Source organism: Macaca nemestrina, chromosome 9 (genome assembly GCF_043159975.1).
Source record: "Macaca nemestrina isolate mMacNem1 chromosome 9, mMacNem.hap1, whole genome shotgun sequence".
NCBI lineage: Eukaryota > Metazoa > Chordata > Mammalia > Primates > Cercopithecidae > Macaca > Macaca nemestrina.
In genome coordinates, this window is record NC_092133.1 from 55,058,115 (window position 1) to 55,076,130 (window position 18,016).

An 18,016-nucleotide genomic window follows, 5' to 3' on the forward strand; every position below is an offset into this window, starting at 1 on the left:
CCATTATTTCCTTCTGATTAGATTGAATTTGAACGTTTTTGTCAAAAAAACCAAGATGATTGATTTCAAAGGCAGCCTCTAAATGGTTCCCAATGATCTTCACATCCTAGTGGTCATGCCTTTGTGGTAACATGGCCATGCTGATATAGGAGTTAAAAAGAAATTATTTAGGCAGATAGTTAGGGTGAGGAAGTTCTTGGTAAGGTTTTCCTTTTAATGGAAAGCAGCCCCCAAATTATTTTCTTTTCTAACAAACAGCAACCTGTGAAATTGAGCTGCAGACATAGATAAGCAAGCTGGACACTTGCACAGGTGAATGCTGGCAGTTATGCCAATAGGAGAAGGCTACCTGGAATTAGGCATGATCAAAATGGTGGCTCCATCTTCCCTTCTCTTTGCCAGCCACGTGTACAATAAGGAGCAGATAAGATGGCGCTGGCCAAATGGAAAGTCTATTTGCATAATAAGATTAGGGTGGGGCAAGCAGCCTTCCCTGCCTGCTATGTAAACATCACACCTGGTTGAACCAATCTGTGGGCCCTATGTAAATCAGACCCCACCTCCTCAAGCCTGCCTATAAAATCTGCTGTGGTCTGCCACAGGCCAGCTTTTCCCTTTTGGTTGCCTCTCTCTCACAAAAGAGAGAGAGCTCCTCTCCTCTCTCCTTTCTTCTGCCTATTAAACTTTCTGCTCCTTAACCTACCCAAGTGTCTGTGTTTTTAATCTTCTTGGTGTGAGATGATGAACCCCAGGTATTTACCCCAGACAATGATGTCACTTCAATGCCACATTAAAACAGGTCTGGCCTGTGTGACCAATAGAACACTGTGGATGTGATGATTTGTGATTTCCAAATCTAGATATAAAGATATTGTGGCTTTTGCTCTGAGCTCTTGGTTCACTAGCTCTAGGAGAAGCCAGCTGTGATGCTGTAAAGGCACTCAGGCAGCCCTGGGGAGAGGCCCGAGTGGAGAAGAACCAACTTTCCCAGACCAAATGTTCAGCCATGTGGCATTTTGAAAGTCAGTAAGCCATCCCCAATCAGGCCTTCAGATTACTGTAGTCCTCACTGACCTCTGATTACAATCTCATGAGAGACTTCAAGCTAGAACTTCCTAGCCAAACCCTTAATAATAAATGATTACTATTGTTTTAAGCCACCAGGTTCTTGGGGTATTTATTATGCAACATCAGATAACTAATATAATGACATCATATACTTCCCACTGAATGACAACAGACATCATATTCCACTATTGGAAGTGCTAAGTTTGATCATTTGGTTAGGTTAGAATCTACCAGGTCTCTCCACCACAAGTTTACCTTTCCCTTCATAATAAATACATGGGGTGATGTTTGAGACTATCTAAGTATGCTGATTCCCAATAACTTTTGCCCAATAACATTAGAAACACTGATAATCCATGTCTGAATCAATGATTACACTGATACTTGAAAGTGGAGATTTTTCTAATTCTATCATCCTGTTTATATTTACTATCTGGCATTCTTTTATAAAGAAAAAAAGAGCTTTCTCTATATTTTGTCCCCTCTTTTTTATTCTTATCACTGTGAACTTATGGATTAGTTTTTATCCAATATTTTTATTTGCCCCCTCCATTTGTTTAAAATTTGTCATTAGGATCCCCTACAAGCTGTCTCATGAGTTATGTAGACCTATGCCTACTGGTCTTTGAGCATTTTGAGGTAATAATCTTAGTGCTAATCTAGTCTAGTTCTTCTCTGTGGATCCCATAGAGTATAGACAGCACTTAGGTGTCTGTTTCTTATTTCAGGTCTATTATTAATAATTGCAGAATTCATTTAACAAATATTTATTGAGTACCTACCAGCACCAGACATTGTTCTAGACACTAGGGAGAAAGGCCTAGGTAAAGATGTGAACAAAAGAGAATAAAGAATCTCTGCCCTTATAGAGTTTACATTTCAAAGAATATTCTTACATTTTTGCTAATATAATTTTTCAAGTTGTTCAAAAGACAAAGCCTTCATCTCTTGCTTCTATAGGATTTTGTTTTCAGCTTTTTAAAAAGCAGATTGCTTGATATTCTTCTTAATCAAGTTGGCTGCTTGTTATTATAGATCTGTCTTTCTGTTTTTCTGTCTCTCTCGGCTCCTAAATACTTATATATGGGTTCACTTTCACAGTTATGTTTTCTCTGTGCGATCAGCCATATTTTGTGCACTATGACAATGAGAAAAGTACTTTGAAACTTTGGGGCATGGAAAAATCTTTTCCACCTCAGGGTGCCGCTGAAAATAACTTGTGTATTCTACAGCTCCATTATTTTTCTGTATAACACCATTAAAAACCTCCCAAAGGCAATCTTTTGGGCATTATTGTTTAATCAAATTATTCTGACAGTGTGTGAACTGTATGAGCATCTAGAACAATAGTAAGCATGTAGTCAAAGCGAAGACAATGTCCAGTGAACATCAACAAACTGTTGGGCTGATTTGACTGAATCAACCAATGATAACTGTGGCTTGCTGTTTTCTTATTATGTAGGACTTCTATTTTATGTTGAAGGTAAAAATCCTACGCAGCTCTGTGGGTATTGAAGACTTCATTCCTGTAGAGAAACTACTAATTGTAAGCAACAAAGACTAACAATTCCTCTTTTGTTCTCTTGAAGGATTTCAAAACAAGACCTTCTCCCACCTTTCTTCTATCCTAATAGTTCCTAACTGAGGGCAATTTTGTCCCCAGAGGACAGGTGGCAATGCCTGGAGATATTTTCCACAGTATGACTGGGAGGGGCACTATTGGCATCTGCTGAGTAGAGGCCAGGGATGCTACTAAACACATAAAATGCACAGAGCAGCCCCCACAACAAAGAATTATGAGGTCCAAAGTATTAACAGTGCAGAGGCTGAGTAATTCTGTTCTATATGCATAGTCTAAGTCAACATATAATATGTGAAAGTGCTAATACCCAGAGTGCCATTGGGGGTGCTGTTCCATGGTGTCGGAACACAGCCTTTGGGTAGTATAAGCAACCATATCACTGTAACTATAGCAAAATCGAACTTCAAGAGCAAATTGACAATATCTGAGTTACTGGGAGAACTGAATTTCACAAAGAATGATCTAGAAATGGTTTGATTTTCTGCTGTTTTCTCTAGTCATTTTAAGGTTGTTCTACCTGCAACCCATGTTCTTATTTCACTACTTCCCTCTTGGGTACAGATTGGGAGGAATGGCCCAGAGATTCCAGGAAAAAAAAATACTTTTATCCTCTCCTTGCCTTTCAAAGTCTTTGCTTCCTTTACATGGCTTGGCTTCACATAGTCCTTACCTGGTGGGTAATAGAGGACAGACTGTATTCCTGAAGAGCTGCCACCCCTGCTCTGTTTAGGGACCTGGCCTCAGCAGGCTGGGCCATCAGCTGCCCCCACAGCCAGCGAGCAAGTGAGGTCACACAAGCTGTGGTGGCAGAGATTACACCAGCCTTTTGCATTTGGCCTGGAATCCCATGGGGCATTCAATCCCCTCTCCTGTGGTGCCTTTGTGGGCCTTCCCCTAACAAATGCCTACTTGTTCTTCCTCAAAGCTCACAGGGTGTCAGAAGCCAAGACGGAGCCCTCGTTTGCATTCCTGGGGCCCACTGGCATGGCCTCAGGAATCCTGCAGCTGCAGCATGAATGGGGCCATTTGATGGCTTAGCTGAGGGCTTAAGTGGAGTTGGATGGCACAGAATCCTCCCTTTAAATGGCACTGTCAAATTTTCAACCAGACTTAAACCAATGCTCTTTAGAAAAATCACTTGTTGTCTGAGTTCCCCCAACTTTCAACTCTTTGCTAAGGGAGGGCATCAGGGATCTGGATTCGGCTTCCACAGCAGTGGGTTTGGTACATAATGCTCAGTAAATATTGGTTAAACCAAACAATGAAAGTCAAAGTGCCAAAATGAAGCCTTATAGATTGGTTGGTAGCATAGGGGAGGAAACAACATCTTCCTCTACCATCTGGTTCTCCTTCTGTGGGCCTGTAAATTAGACTGACAAAAGTCAGATTAACTAGAAACAAAACAAAACAGAAGTTTGTTAGTATATTCAATGCCCATGGCCATGGGGGTACTCAGTAGTGAGTAACTTAAAGGGGTAGTTAGAATTGGGGCTTCTATAGCATCTTGAGAACAATGAATTTGGAGAGAAGGGACAAGACAAGGGAAAAGGACTTAGAGCTTCTAGGCACTGGTAAATTGTGGAAAGGTAAATATATTGTGAGAACTAATGGAAAATAAGGGTTGTTTTCAGCAAGGTCTGCCTCTGGACTGACAAAGGTCTAGAGTTGTCTTCAGTGATTAATTTCTGTCATTTCAGGTAGAGAGAGGAAGGGGAACACCTTTACAAATTTATGTCCTGCTTTTAGGCAGAGAGCTTTACTTGTATCTGCTTCTTCTCAATGACGCTTCAGCTCAAAATAATCCTTATGTTAAAGTGGCATATTTTGGGGTGGCATACTCTGCTACCCTTCAGCACTGCTTTTCTTTGCCTCCACCCCATCCTTTAGCTCTTATCTTTAGTTTAAAGAGCACTGGTCCCAGAAATGGGTAATTCTCAGTAAGAGCAACAATACATGTTTCTTTACAGTCAAAATTTCGAACTTAACACCAGGCACACTGTTTCCACACTCCCAAGCTTATTTCCACATGACCAACAAACTGTTCATTTTTAAAATGCAAATCTGAGTGTGTTCGATCATCTGGGAAAAACCTCTAGCCTCAAAACCCGTCCCTTTCCCTCTCTCTAACTGCACACTCTGAGCTCACCGCACCCCTCTCCTTTCACTAAACCACTTTGTTCTCTCTTACCACTGAGCCTTTGCATGTTCTGTTGCCTGTAACACTCTTCCTGCCTTTCTTTGTGGCGTTCTTACTCAGGATGCATTTAGCTCAGGTCAGTGGTTCTTAAAGTATACTACACATTAGAAACCTCTCAGAGAGCTTTTCATCCCCTGTACCAATTAAATCAGAATCTCTGGGAATGGAATCCAGGGATGGGGATTTGATTAAACTCCCCAAGTGATTTCAATGTGCAAGCAAGTTGAGAACCAGTATTTTACTGTGTATAAGTATTACCTGGTAATCTTGATGCAGATTCTAACTTGGTACATCTAGGATAAGACTTGAAATTCTGCATTTCTAATAAGCTCCTAGGTGAGGCTCATGCTGTGATATTGCTCATCTGCAGACCATACTTTGAGTAGCAAATGCTGAGACTTCAGTAGCTCTAAGACAGTGGTTCTCAAAGCGTGATCTCCAGACCTGCAGCATTAGTATGGCCTGGGAACTTGCTAAAAATGCAAACTCTCAGGTCTCAAACCAAACCTATTGAATCAGAAACTCTAGGGTCAGGGCCAGCAGGATGTGTGTTAACAAGTCTTCCGGGTGATCCTCAGCACACTCACATTTGAGAACTGCCCCTGTAGGAAGTGTTCCTGAGACCCCAAAACTAACTTTATTTTCCTCTCTCTAGTCTCTTCTGCTTTCCCAGAGTATCTTGTGTTTCCCTCTGCTGCAGCACGTTTTCTACATATTGTTTCTCTGTCTGCGTACTAGCCTATATCCCAAACTGGAGGGCAAAGTCTGTGATCGTTGGGTCCATGGGGTCCCAATGACCTAGGACAGTGGCTAGCATCTACTAAGCACTCAGTAAATATTTGTTGAATGCATTAAAGAAGGACAGAGAGTTAAGCTACACCTTATTATGTGATTCTTTCCAGGTAATTTCCTCTGTGGCTAGCATAAAGACAAAAGAAGACAGAAAGAACAAGGATATAAAATATCATCAAGCCACCTGGTGCCTGAACTCTGTCCCTCACAGTGAGAGGGTCCAGGTTTTCATGATTCTTCGCTCTAGCAAAGCTAAAAATAGGAGTTTAATAAATGTCTTTCTGTGGAGAGGCTAAGCCTAGCACCAAAACAATGAGAGAGAGGGAAGGAGGAACGCAGGAACGGTTTTCTGCAGAATTACCTGGCAGTAGTTTCTTCTCATGCCTCAACACAATGAAAAAAGAGAGTAATTCAGATTCCCTTCACATTCTACTCTCCCAGGTTTTCTTTCTTACCTGATAGTCTCCCTGATAGTCTCATCAATAGGAACATCTCCATTTCTTCCAGGGAACAGAGGTAAAGGTATGCCACTTACTAGGGCCCAGAAGCACCTTCGGTTTAGCAGTAAGATAAAGGGAGAGAGAATTTTGCCACCCCTCGGACACAGCTATCAGCAGATTTCACGGAGTATCCCTAGCAAATTCATATTGGTTGATGTAAATCTGTTGGAAGATGTAAAACTGCTTGTACCCAGGAGAGGCAAAATGGGTATTGGCAATTCTCCTTCCAGGAATCACAGAATCCGTAGGGGGTAGGGTTCTCAATCCTAGTTGCATATTAAGACCACCTAAGAAGATTTCTAACAAAAGCAATGCCCAGCCTAACTCTACACCAGTGCCATCAGACTCTCTGAGAACAGAGCCTGGGTGCCTGCATTTTTAACACACCTGGGTACCCCAGGTGATTCTAATATGCAGCTTAAGGACCACTGGCATAGTATTAAGGCCAGGTGGGGACTTAGAAATCATGGGACCCAATGTCATATAATGGTTAAAATGAGTGAACTAGATCTCTGTAGATAGAATAACGTGGAATCAGCAAAGCATCACAATATGGAATGGAAAAAAACAAGTCTGCAGAAAAGAAGCTCAGAATGATACAAATTATTAAATACATGCCCCCAAATCACATATTCTCTATATTGCTATAGTGATTATTTGGGTAGAAGTCTAAAAGTGGATTAGAAGGAAGTGAGTTCAGGTCTCACAAGTGGTGTCTTCTGGGCCGGGGGAAGGGACTAGGGAGGGAGGATAAAGGGAGCAAAGTGGGGTCCACCTTCTTGTGTTGTGCTTTCCTTCATTTATGGCTTCAAAACAAGACTTGAAACAAACATTGCACAATGTTAGTAGTATCTTCTGACTGGAGGGTATACACAGATGTATATTGTTTTGTGCTTTCTATTTTTTTGAAAAATAAATTCTCGAAACAAAAATAATTTAAAAAATAAAGATCTAGCACCTCGGGTTTTCTAATGATAAAGCCCGAATGCATACATGCCATAATAATTCTGTCAAAGGCGCTGGACTCACACACCTCAGGGAACTGCTATTAAACTCTGCTGAGTCACAGATGCCCTGCCTGGAGAGTTGTGTGCCTTCTCAGCATCCCTGTAACCTCCTCTGTCCCCAGGTTCACAGCTCCCCTACTCAGAGGCTCTCGGCTCCTCCCTCCGCGGTGGCAGGCTGCTCTCTCTGTCCCTGCCCGCTGGCCTAGTGGGTAGTGACACAGCGCGGTGCGTTCCTGCAGGCAGGCTCAGGCCCCTGTGTACTCGGCTTGACCCAGGCAAGCTCCTGCACTTGCGGCTGAAGAGCAAGGGCTCAGGTGGGCGTTCCGGTGCGGGAACCTTGCAGGAAGGCAATCAGTCGGTTTGTATTCAAGCTGAAAAGCCCCCTCTGAAGCCTGCGATCCAGACACAAAGCGAGATGAATGTGCTTCGCTGCAGAGCTTACAGCTGGGTTATTGACTGGGACTGAGAGAGGCGTTGAAATGAAATAGGGAGACTGAAGAGATCTGCTCTTTTGATTCGGTCTCTTCCAGGATTTTGCAAGCTCCAGATGGCTTTGGTCCAAAGTGAAAAATCTCCCTGAGATCCTATTTAAAATTTGAGGGAATCAGCTGCGTAAATCATTTTTCTTTTAATAAAAAGCTAGCGCGTGCTGGTTTCTCCCCCTCCCATGTTCTGATGTGGCTGGCTCACCTGTGGCTGAGCTGTTTGAACGAGCTGGGTTTTCCTCCTTCCTCGCAAGCTTAGGTGTAAAGCAAGCCACAGTGCCTGAGAGCAGTGGAGGAGCCATGTTTATGGAGTCGGAGTACAGTCCGGAATCCAGGCGATCAGAGGCTTTAATGGATGAATAACTGTCAAAGCACAGTGAGGTGTTTGATAACCTCTAAGTCTGCTTATTGTGAGTGGAAAGCACAAGGTGAAAAAGAGAGACAGGGATGGATGAGCTTGTGTTTCTTACTCCTCCTTGCCTTTGAAGAATTTGACAATACTGTCATCAAGTGCTCCCTGGGGAGGGTGCTCTTGGGGACCTAGGAGGATTCTGGTTTGAGGAAAGCAGAGGAGAGCTACATAATTAAGGAAGAAAGAGCAGAAATTGGGGGGTGGGGCTGCACATTTAATGCAAGAATTCAAAGTGTAGAAGTCCTGTTGAAGAAAAAGGGGGAGAAGCCCCCACTATCCAGTACCTCCAGAGGAGGAGCTGGAGGCACAGACCAGATAGGATCCCCACATAAGGTCTTCAGATAGAAAATAGGAAAACTGAGGAATCTGCTTCACTGTTGATTAAGTCTCTCCAAGGGTTTTGCCAGCTCTAGAAATTGAGCTTAAGTGGTGTTCTAGACATTAGATCATTTTTATTGCTAGGTTGCAGTAGGAGGAATTTTCCTTAATGCCTGGAAACAGGAGGGCATTGACTCTGTTTCTAATGCAGGGACATCTAATAGAGCTCAATTTGCTTGCCAACTCTGCTTGAGTGGTAGTGGCTACCTGGAGCACTCAGGAAGGGCTTTAAGGCCAGAACCAGGCTCTGGTGGAACAATACTTGATTGATTAGTGATGTCTGTCTTGGGTGTGTAATGGTAAAGGCAGCATGTGTGCCTCCTATTTGGAATTTCTGCTTTGAGATGCTTTTCCTTCTGTAGGTGTATCACCACCACTGACATCCATTTAACAATCTATGCGTTAGACTCCAAGTCTTTTAGCCTCTTCTGTTAAGGAGCTTTCACCTTAAAAGGGATGGCAAAATAGTTCATCAATCATATTTTTTGTAGGTCCTTTGGAATTGGCTAAGTTTACGATTCAAGGGGCATTGGAATACTTTCCACTGCTTGCCTCACTTACCAAAATGCCTACAGAAGTTATGCCAGAGAGAGCAGACCTTAATTTTTAGGTTTATCCTCTCCAAATTTACAATCAGAAATTCGCAATTGTATGGTGAAAATAAATGTTCAATGACTAAGTCTCCTTTCAAGGCCCTGATATAAGTAGCTTTGAGTCTAAATCCAATTTCCAAATAGACGTTTGGGCATCTCAAGTGGTAATAATAGTTATGGTGTAATGAAACTGGAAGTGTATCTGGGAGCAGAACTCTGACGCCAATGTCTTGTTGCCTATGGGAGGAAGGATAAGCCCAGTAAGAATGACTCAGGCCTTGAATCCTGATAAATTGCTGAGAGAAAGGACAGGAGAGGAATTGTGGAGAGGGGAGAGAAGGTTGGAAGGATTCAAGCCCCTGTTGCAGACAGCCCCAGCTCACCAAAAATGTGAAATACTCATTAGCCTTTACAGAGTGTGGTAGGCTGGATCATGTCCCCAGTCAAAGATGTTCAAGTCCTAATCTCTGGTCCTTGTACACCATAAAAGGGACTTTATGGATGTGATTAAGACATTCAAGATAGTTAAAATATCCTGGATTATCTAAGTGGGCCTAATGCAATCACAGTGGTTCTCATAAGAAGGAAGCAGGAAGGTCACAGCCAGCAAAGGAGATGTGATAATAAAGGCAGCGGTCAATAACATGGGGCCATGAGACAAGGAATGCATGCAGCCTCTAGAGCTGCAGTCCCCAATGTTTTTGGCACCAGGGACCAGTTTTGTGGAAGACAATTTTTTCATGGACTTGGCAGGGAGACAGTGGTTTGGGATGAAACTGTTCCACCTCAGATCATCAGGCATTAGACTGTCATAAGGGCCACACAACCTAGATCTCTTGCATGTGCATTTCACAATAGAGCTCACACTCAGGTAAGAATCTAATGCTGCTGCTGATCTGACAGGAGGCGGAGCTTAGGTAGTAATACTTACTTGCCTGGTGCTCACTTCCTGCTGCACAGCCCAGTTCCTAACAGGCCATGGAGTGGTACTGGTCCATGGCCCAGGGGCTGGGGACTCCTGCTGTAGAAGCTGGTAAAGACAATGCCAGATCCTCCCCTAGAGCCCCCAGAAGGTACACAGTCCTATAGACCCATTTTAGACTTCTGATCTCTAGAACCATAAGAAAATAAATTTGTGTTGCTTTAAGCTACTAAGTTTGTGGCAATTATAGAAGCCATAGAAAATGAAGACATTCATCTCTGACTTATAAAGCCTCTTCTCCATCCCCACGGCCTTTAGGCTCCTGGTGACCATACCCCGATAAACACCTGTTCATAGGAAAGCAGGCCCTGTCATGTGTGGTTTAGAATGAGTTTTAGTCACACATTTCAATCACCTCAGCAGCTTGACTAATGGCAAATTTTGTCCATGCTACAGGAATTCCAAACACAAAGACCCCTTCCTAATCCCTCGACACATGAGGCTGCCAATTTAGTATCAAGAGAAGACAGGAAGAACTTTTAAGGTAGGAAATTCCTAAAATCTCAGCCTTACTTTTTTCTCCCTTGATAAGAAATCATAAGACCTGCAATTTTAAGTTCTTTTTTTCTTTCTTCATTTTCCTTTTTATTTATTTTTTCTTTCATCCCCCTCTATCACTTAGGCTGGAGTACAGTGTTGTGATGACAGTTCGCTGCAACCTCCAACTCCTGAGCTCAAGCAATCCTTTCACCGCAGCCTCCTCAGTAGCTGGGGCTGCAGATGTGTGCCATCAGGCCTGGCTGGTTTTTAATTTTTTTGTGGAGACAGGGTCTCACTATGTTGCTCAGGCTGGTTTCAAACTCCTGCCTCAAGCAAGTCACCCACTTTGGCCTCCCAAAGCATTGAGATTACAGGCATGAGTCACTGTACCCAGCCCAATTTAAAATAATTTCTAATTGCTCTGTGTCAGTTAAGATACCATAAGATTTGTCTTCATATCAGCCTTCATCTATCACATTGAGGGAAATAATTACTTCAGCTCGACATATGGACTAAAAGCATCTGTATCTTTTGAGGCTAATTAAGGTGAAATTCACTGAAAACTTATTTCAGAGAAGTAGTCTGTAGGTTCCATGAGGCCAGGACCAGGGTGTATCTGTCACCATCAATGAGTTCTAGTAACTAGCAGTGTGCCTGCCACAGAGCAGACATTCAAGCAATTGATCTTCATTGAATAAATGAATGAACTAAAGTAAATAATGTTTGATAATGGTGGTTCACTAAATGAATATCCCCGAGGAAAGTAACCCATGTAGAAAATACTAAAGTCTATTGCTAAATTTTGCAAGGAATATAGTGGTCTTTGAGAGAGAAGTATGAAATACAGATTTTCTTGCATGTGATTCTTGGTGTAATTACAGGAAATTTTAATTTTCTTCTTTATGCTTGTCTGTGTTTTAAAATTTTGTGTACTGAATACGATTTACATTTGTAATCAGAAAAAAGTAATTTCTCAAAACGTTCTCAGGGAGTATGATGAGATGGCTAGAGTTACATGATTTTCCTTGGATGTGCCTTTAGCTGTCAGAGGGAGGTATTAAACTCATGAATGCAGTTAATTATTGATCCCTGGTTCTCTTACAGGAAAGAGATACATGGAAATAGCCATCAAATAAATAGGGTTTAGAGTTGTGATAAGAAGCAATAACTGTGAGTCAAATCCTCGGTCTGTCCTTAGTACTTGTTTGACTATAAACAAGTTACTTAGTTTCTCTCAGCTCTGATGCTTTATCTGTAAAATGGGGTAAACAACCATACAGGACTATTTGGGAGTTAAGTGAGACACAAGTTGTAAAGCATTTAGCCCCATGCCTGGCACATGGTAAGTGTTCAATACATGTCAGCTCTTATTATTTTTATTATTAACAAATTGAACATTCTTGGCCTTGATGCTGACATTTCCTGCTGATAGGCAAACTGATTTTTTTCAGTGCACACAAATGGAGGGCACTGGGAATCTCTGGATTTTTTCCTAGCAATAATTAGAAATGACAGAGTGATTAGGTGGCTAGAGGACATAATTAACCTCTCTGGCTCTCAGTCCTCTTTTCTGTGAAAGGAGGCGATAGAATTAGAAGACCTTTAAGGTTCCTCCCTGCTCTATGACGTTATGTGTATAAGATTTATTTTTGCATTGGAAACCTTCATTTGAAAGATAATGACTTTCTTAAAATTTCACGTATTTATTTATTTAGAACCACAGTCTATTTATTCCCTCCTACAATCTATTGTGCTAGATGAGTATCTGGGAACATAATAAGAAAGATCCTGGTATCTGGTCAATTGTCTTTGTATTCCGTATACAAGGCTGGAGGCTGATTCCAATTTTTTTGTTGTTGCTCAGGGAACTTAAATTACATTTGTCTTGGAAATGGACTAGAGGATTAAGAACCTGAGATTTTTTTTTAACCCATGCATTGTTAAAGAGAACAACAGCCAGCCATTTCAAGGTTGCAATGCCTAACTTGGTGATGAGAAATTTAAGATTGTACCTGACTAAAATGAAAAGAACCTTTTTGTTTTTTAGATGCCTGCCCTGTGGCTGCCCTGGGCTACCAATTATGGTGCCACCTTGTCTAACTTCTCACTCTGTCCATTTTCCTCCTCACGAAAATTTACCTGCACAATGTTTCATCCCCCCAGGGCCTTGCTTCTAGTTTCTATGGCAACAGTGAGCTAATCCACTCTTTATGTGCCCTTCCTACCGTCTCAAGCAAGGGAGACTTTAGGAGATGACAATGTCTTCCTGGAAGTGAAATGACATTAATGGGAAAATCTCAAACTAAGATTTAAGACTGATTGTTTGAAACCAGCAATCTGTAGTACCTCTCAAATTAAAACATGGAAGTCATCTTCCTTCCTACTTACATACAGAGCCAACCTGATGCCTTGTTATTCTTATGCTTTCCTTTGCTAAACAACATGTCCTATTTGCTGTGATCATAGTGACATGCTGGCTGTGGTCTGTCCTGCTGAGCACTGTGACTGCACAGGTGATATCCAAATTCAATCATCTAACACTTTTTCTCAACTTTCACTAATGCAGGAAGAAGTAACACTGGAGTCAACAACAACAACAACAACAGCAAAACAACCTCTGGCAATTTCTTATCCTGTGTCTGACTGACCTCTTTTACATCCAAGGAAAGTATTGTCAAATCACCAATCCCCCAGAGCTACACTGTCTTGGAGATGCTAAATTGCAAAGAGAAAACATCTCAGCATTAAGGAAGAAGAGAGCTCTGGCTGTGGAATGATTAGAGGGTGCAGCATCATTTGGCAAAATGCTGCAATATCTCCTTAGGCTTATATGCTATTGTCCTGATTCTAAGATTTTCCATCTCAGGTATTCAGACCTCTAAACTCTGTCTCCTTCTCCCCAACCCTATTTACAAGTTGACATGTACCAAAAAGAGTAAATGAATGACAACAGTTTACATTGCTACTCATTCTCAAAGACATTTTCATTTTGACATGAAATAGAGATGTAATTTAAACTACAGTAGAATTTAAGTGTAGAATCAGGAAGGGGTGGGGGGAAATTAGAGGTGCAGATGATTATATAGTCCAGTAACCTAGGATTAATTGCCTCTGCATGTCTGTCTTTGGGAGAGACATAATCTCTCTAAACCTTAGTTTTCTCACTTGTATTATAGGATCATAATTGTTCCTATCTCATAAAAGGCTTCCAAAGAAAAACTAGAGCTGCATAGTAATTAAAGTGGTAAAAGCAGATTTTAATTAGGAACTATTACAGTAGGGGAAAATGTGTCTAGTTTAGTATAGCACTAGGTTCAATTCTGAATACAGCAAGCACAGGTGAAGATTTATAGACGAAGAGCAGGGTGGGAGTCAACAGATAAACAATCACTAAGAGGAAACATCAGGGGGTAAGCCAAAAATAAAATTCTAAGCCCCTCAACCAATTGAATGGAACCCTCTCTTGACCAAAGGTGTTCCAAAGTAAACCTGAGAAATGAGTTCAGGCTGTGATAGGAAGGGAGGATCAGACATACCTCATTTTTACACCCTCCTCCCTTTGTAATCCAGACACAAGTTATCAGCATTAACATTAAAACAGAGCTCTGTGTAACAATAAGATACCAAATTCTAATCTGAATCTAGTATAGCATCACATGACAGGTAGCAAGCCCTGAAAGAAATAGAAACATTTTACTCCATTTTTTTTTTTTTTTTGAGATGGAGTCTTGCTCTGTCACCCAGGCTGGAGTGCAGTGCTGTGACCTCAGCTCACTCCAACCTCCACCTCCTGGGTTCAAGTAGTTCTCCCTGCCTCAGCCTCCCAAGTAGCTGGGATTACAGGCACCTGCCACTATGCCCAGTTAATTTTTGTATTTTTAGTAGAGACAGGGTTTCACCATGTTAACCAGGCTGGTCTCAAGCTTCCGACTTTAGGTAATCCATCCACGTTGGCCTCCCAAAGTGCTGGGGTTACAGGCACGAGCTACTGTGCCCGGGCCCCACATATATTTATTTGACATATTTTGAAATGGCCCTGCAAAGCTATCTCTTGTGGGGAAAACCTACATTCTGTAGAGAATCCCCTTCCCTTTCCATGTCTTTTCCTGATCCAGGAGAGAGTTAACTGAGTGTAGCACCTTTAAGGGTCTAGCAAGAGATATGTACCATCTATTCCCTGAAGTCTGCTAATCTGGAGGCTACATCTACATGACAAGAACCTTGGCTGATAATCCCCCTGTATCAGCCACAAACTTTTCTTTCTGCTGGCCTCAATTCTTCAGGCAGAACTTTTTAAACCAATTGCCACCAGAGAAACCTTTAAATCCACCTATGATGTGGAAGCCCCTGCTTTGAGATGTCTCACCTTTCCAGGCTGCATCAATATATACCTTACATTATTGGTTTACAACTCTGCTTGTAGTTTCTGTCCCCCTGAAGTGTATAAAATCAAGGTGTAACCCAACCACCATGGGCACATGTTCTTGGGACCTGTTGAGACTATGCCTTGAGCCTTGGTCACTTGTATTTGGCTCAGAATAAATCCCTTAAAATATTTCACTGAGTTTGACTCTTTTTTTATTGCCAGGAGTAAGGGAGGATTCTGGCTAAATGACCGAAGAGCATTCTTACTGAACGCAGATCAAGGTGATCAAATATCAGTTGGGGATAGTGGGAGATAAGGAATTTGATCAGATATCAAGGATGATCAGATATTAAGGGTGGAAGATTCTCGCTAAATTGACTTAGCAGTTTTAAAATTGGGCAATGCCAAGATGAATACTGAAGGTTGAGGCCTACAGGGTTTAGAGGAGCCTAGAGTTAGCTCAAAAAGAGACTCTTTGTCAAGGTGTCCAGAAGATTAAATTAATTATCCACATATTTGTGGTAAGAGATCAAGTAAGCGCTGGATATATTATGGTTCCTGTTAAAAATAAAGCATTAAGAGAAGGAAATTATGGCTGGTTGTAGAATTTGAAACATCACTTGTTTGGAAAAATGTTTATTCAAGTCATTTGCCTATTTTTTAAATCAGGTTATTTATTTTTTGCTGTTGAGTTGACTGAGTTCCTTATATATTTGGGATCTTAACCCCTTATCAGATATATAGTTTACAAATATTTTATCCCATTCCATAGGTTGCCTTCTCTCACAGGATTGTTTCCTTTGCTGTGCAGAGCTTTTTAGTTTGATACAGTCCCACTTGTTTATTTTTGCTGTTGTTGCTTGTACTTTTGGTGTCATATCCAAAAAACGCATTGCCAAGACCAATGTCAAGGAGCTTGTTCTTGGCTGGGAATGGTAACTCATGCTTGTAATCCCAGTACTTTGGGAAGCTGAGGTGGGGGATCACTTGAGCCCAGGAGTTCAAGACCAGCCTGGGAAACACGGCGAGGCCCCATCTCTACAAAAACAGCAAAAAATTAGCTGGGTGTGGTGGCACCCACCATAGTCCCAGCTACACAGAGGCAGAGGTGGGAGATGGCTTGAGCCTAGGAGGTCAAGGCTTCAGCAAGTCATATTCATGCCATTGCATGAACTCCAGCCAGGGAAGTTGGGGCTTCAGCAAGCTGTGATTGCAACAGTGCACTCCAGCCTTGGTGATAGAATGAGACTCTGCCTCAAGAAAAAAAAAAAAAAAGAGAGAGAAAACTTGTTCCTTTTGTTTCTTTTAGGAGTTTTATGGTTCCAGGTCTTGGCCAAATAGATATATGAGAAGGTGCTTAACATCATGAATCATCAAATGCAAATCAAAACCACAATGAGATATCACCTCACACTTGTTAGGATGGCTGTTATCAAAAAGTCATAAGATAACACGTATGTAGTCATTATGGAAAATAGTATAGCTGTTCCTCAAAAAATTAAAAATAAAACTATTTTCGTCATATGATCCAGCAATCTCACTTCTGGGTATATATCCAAAGTAAATGAAATCAGTAATGTCAAAGAGATATTAATGTCTGCATTCCCATGTTTGTTGTAGCACTATTCATGATAACCAAGATATGAAAACAACGAAGTGTCTGCTGATAGATGAGTGGATAAAGAAATTGATATATGCGTGCGCGCCACACACACACACACACACACACACACACACACACACAGGGATATTATTTAGTCTTAAAAAAAAAGGAAATTCTGCCTCTTGCAACAACATGAATCAAGCTGGGGGACATTATGTTAAGTGAAATAAGCCCTACCCAGAAAGAAAAATAGTGCATGCTTTCACTTATAGGTGAAATCTAAAAAATTCAATTTCATAGAAGCAGAGTAGAATGGTGCTTACCAGAGGTGAAAGATGGGGGAAATGGGAAGATATTAGTCAAAAAGTACAAAGTTAGTATGTAGGATGCGTAAGTTCTAGAGAGCTAATGTATTGCATGGGGAGTATAGTTAGTATTGTATTCTAGAAATTTGCAAAGAAAGTAGATTTAAGTGTTCTTACTACACACATAAAATGTTAATTAGCTTGACAGCAGTAATTTCCTATGTTTATGTATTAATATATCAAAACATCACAATTTACATCTTCAAATACAATTTTAATAAAATTTTTTTAAAAATAATAACTTGTTTATTCAACAAATACTTATTAAGCACCTATAAATGTGTTCAGGCACTGCTTCATTTTATTATTTATTTATTTTTTTGAGGCAGGGTCTCACTCTGTTGCCAAGGATAGAGTGCAGTAGTGCACTCGCCGCTCACTGCAGCCTTGACTTCCTGGGCTCAAGCAATCCTCTTGCCTCAGCTTCCTGAGTAGTTGGGACTAAAGGCATGTATCATGTGTTTTGCTTTTTTTTTTTTTTTTTTTTTGGTAGAGATAGCTGTCATCATGTTGCTGGTGCTGGTCTCAATCTCCTGGGCTCAAGCAATCCTCCCTCCTTGGCCTCCTAAAGGGTTAAGATTACAGGTGTAAGCCCCATGTCTGGCCTCTAGACTGTTTTGAATATTGCGCTAGGAGAACAGTCATGAACAAGATGGACAAAATTTTTGCCATTGCTGAGCCTATATATTAGTGGAGGAAGGTAGGAAATAAACAAATATATGTACGTTAATTTCAGGTAGCCATAAATGCTGTGAACAAAATAAGCAGGATAAGGAGATAAAGCGTGATATGGAGTGGAATTATCTTCGACAGGGTGGGCAGGGAAGATGTCTCTGAGGAGGAGGCCATAATCACAGAATCTTAAATGAAATAAAGGAGTGAGTCAGGTGAGTGACTCTGATGGAAAGAATTAGCAAATCAGCCATGATTTGGTAGATTGTTTTGTTTTTCTGGGAATTTTCTATTACCTATAAAATTATATCAGTGAATGCAAATTATTTGGCTAGAAGTGAAATTGATCTTGAATGTGAGATTAGGGCTAGATGAAAAAAGGAAACCAGGGTTTGCTGAGCAGTTATTATGTGCCAGGGGCTATTCTCCCTGCTTTAAACAGGTTTGTTATGTCCTCTAATGTAGCAGTCCCCAACCTTTCTGGCACCAGAGACCGGTTTTGTGGAAGACAATTTTTCCACAGACTGGGAGGTG

At 41.3% G+C, this 18,016-nt stretch overlaps 1 long non-coding RNA gene across 2 annotated transcripts; it reads left to right on the forward strand.

Moving 5' to 3' along the window:
• The first annotated feature begins 7,165 nt into the window (after positions 1 to 7,165).
• On the forward strand, positions 7,166 to 15,033 carry LOC105466196 (uncharacterized). 2 transcript variants are annotated; one of them, XR_978037.2, is made up of 3 exons: positions 7,166 to 7,504; positions 10,393 to 10,480; positions 13,043 to 15,033. It is a non-coding gene; the product is annotated as an uncharacterized lncRNA (long non-coding RNA). The 2 variants fall into 2 exon arrangements; XR_978036.2 differs by having other exon boundaries at positions 7,172 to 7,460.
• Positions 15,034 to 18,016: the final 2,983 nt, after the last annotated feature.